Below are 2,960 nucleotides of genomic sequence, written 5' to 3'. Positions count from 1 at the left end.
CGGTCTTCTCCCCGGACTCTTTCCGGCCAGAAGACCCCTTACCGCCTCTCCTAACGCTACCCGACTCCGAAGAAGAAGAAGAAGACATTTTTCTTACTTTTTGAAGGTGAAGAAAGTCTGAAGAAATTCTTGAAAGCGGAAGAGAATTTCTCGAAAAAGAGAGAGTGCAGAAGAAGCAGTCGCAAAAGTGCTTCAATGATGAAGAAAGGAGGTATTTATCAGATTCGGCGAAGATTTCAAAATCGTCGCACCGTTTCGAATCCCACCTTTTCAGGATTCAACGGCCGGATTTTACTGTCGCATTTAATGCAAGGCACGTCCCCTGACATCAGCCTCCCCCTTGCCTTTATCCAGAATGCCGAAGTGACTCACTTCGCCGAAGTGATTCACTTCGCCCTTCGGGGGGGTAGTGATGGGGTGCGTACTAAACAAGCCCAACAGCAATGACGGCCCATCAGCCCAAAGCCCAAGGAAGAGTATGAGTTCGGCATTACCAAAGAGTTCGGCCTCAGCCTACAGCTCGGTAAAAGCCAACCAATCAAGCTCTACTCTCAGATCGGCAACCAAAGCAGTTCGGTCTCAGTATTCGACCGAACAAAGAGTTCGGCCTCAGCCTACAGCTCGGTAAAAGCCAACCAATCAAGCTCTGCTCTCAGGTCGGCATCAAGCTCTGCTCTCAGATCGGCAACCAAAGCAGTTCGGTCTCAGTATTCGACCGAACAAGGAGTTAGTGGACCCATACAGGATTTCCACAACTTCCAACACACCCACTACCACTTGGTGTCAACTCAGGCCACGATCGTAGGCCATGACCTACGCTACATCCACGATCTTAGGCCATGACCTACACGACATCCACGACTTAGGGTGGTGATGCAAGCCACGATCTTAGTTCAATATATAAATAGAACTTAGATCAGATAGAAAAAGGTTAAGCTCTCTAGAGATAAAATCATATAGCAAGTCTGTGTTGTAAGCTGTAATCCCAGATCAAGCAATACAATCTTGCCCTCCCTTCTTCCCGTGGACGTAGATTTACTTCAGTAAATCGAACCACGTAAATTCTTTGTGTCGTAGTCTTCATTCTCTACCAGCATTTACTAACATCAGAAATTCGCGGATCCATCAATATGTTTTCTATTACGAGTTTGTATGAGGTTGGGAGTTGTTCGGATGCATACGATGTTGTGGGCATGTTGAATCCAAGATCCATGGCAGAAGCCAAAGCAGTCGCCGCCGGCATCAGCCACAAGGAAGCCGAACGCCGCTGCCGCAAGCGAATCAACTCCCACATCGCCACCCTCAAATCCATCCTCCCAAACACCATCAAGGTTCTTTACGTACATAATACTCCCTCTGTCTACCATTTAAAGAGTCATTTTGACTCGACTTGGATTTTAAAAAAAATTATCTGACCGTGTGATGAAAAGTAAATGGAGAAAGTAAGTGGAACGGAACGAATTTTAATGTACAATTGGTAAAGTAAAATAAATGAATTGATAAAGTAAGAGAAGGGAAGAGAAAAAGTAATTGAAGTAGTGTTAGTGGATTATGAGTCCACTTCCTAAAATAGATATTTTAGAAAGTTTCCATATTAAAGTAACAGATCAAAATGAAAAAGTTTATATTTTTAAGAGATAAAGATAGTAAAATATTAGTGGAATTGTGAGTGTAAAAAGTTAGTGGAATGTGGAGGTCACATACTAAAAGTTGAATAAATTAAATTGTTCTATAAATCGTGGACAATTCTAAATGACATAATGACACTTTAAATGGTGTGGACAAATTGAGTATTTTTTTATAAATTTGTTATGAGTTCATTGATAAATTAAGAAATATACACTGGAATAGATGGAATTCAGATTTAAATTAGTAATTCGTTGTTATTTGTAGACGGATAAGGCCTCCCTTCTAGGAGAAGCGGTCCGCCGCGTGAAGGAGCTGAAGAAGACTGTGGCGGAGCACAACGAGGGCGAAGGCAATGACTACCCGAGCGAAGGCGACGAGCTAAAGGTATCGCAATGCGAAATCACGGGCCAGATAAAGGCGGCATTGTCATGCGACGACAGGCCCGAGATAATCTTGACATGATAGAGGCCCTGAAAGTGGCCGAGGCGAAGGTGGTGAGGGCGGAGATGGCCACGGTTGGGGGCAGGACCAAGACCCTGCTGTGGGTAAGGCTGGGCCCCCAAAACGACGCCGGATTGGGAGGGCTGAGGCGGGCCCTGAAAATGGTCATGGACAAGTCCACCAGTTCGGGCCAGGCCACCAAAATGGCGCGTTACTATCATTTGTGATAGAGACTTTAGCTAGGGATTTTTTGGGATTATGTACTAATTGGTTTTATTTATAAATATGGATGATCTATTTGTGGAATGGGATTCTGTGATAGTGTGGTAAATTGTTGGGGATTATTTGGGTATAGTATTGTTTTTGGAGGGGAAGGATCTTTCAAGTATTGCTATGATGTTTTAATACACTTTGTCATGCATATGTCGATGCTACCCTGTTTCTATATACAATGCATGTTTTGGAGAAAAAAATGGGCCATGGAACTTTATGTGCCTTTTGTATTTTTGTTGATACTATTAATAAGCCATAGAAATATGATGAATTCGGTGTGATGTTATTTTCTATGAAAATTATGTAATGTAAGGAAATGATCAATTAAAATTATGTAATGTAAGGAAATGATTAATTGATTGTATTATGATTTTTTTTAGTTTGACCATCGCTTTTGGCGGAATCCGACTAATCTTGCTCGACCGAGTTGGCGAATTAAGGCCGAAAGTCTTTCAGTGGGTGGCGGAGTCTGAACCTGTTTTCTCATGGTCACCACAGCTCCGCGTCGCTAATTGTGCTATGACCCGTTGGTTGATTGTATTATGATTTTGTTCAAAAACACGCGATTCCAAACTTTACTACTCCCATTGATGAATATTCGTGTGAATAAAAGTAGT

At 42.6% G+C, this 2,960-nt stretch overlaps 1 pseudogene; it reads left to right on the top strand.

Annotated features, from left to right (window-relative positions):
* The first annotated feature begins 1,130 nt into the window (after positions 1–1,130).
* LOC121768458 lies at positions 1,131–2,297 on the top strand (annotated as a pseudogene).
* Positions 2,298–2,960: the final 663 nt, after the last annotated feature.

The sequence above is a fragment of the Salvia splendens genome, chromosome 15, assembly GCF_004379255.2.
Source record: "Salvia splendens isolate huo1 chromosome 15, SspV2, whole genome shotgun sequence".
In the NCBI taxonomy this organism is placed as follows: Eukaryota; Viridiplantae; Streptophyta; class Magnoliopsida; order Lamiales; family Lamiaceae; genus Salvia; species Salvia splendens.
Note: the sequence above shows the minus strand (reverse complement) of the source record. Positions and strands in the feature narration are given on the sequence as shown.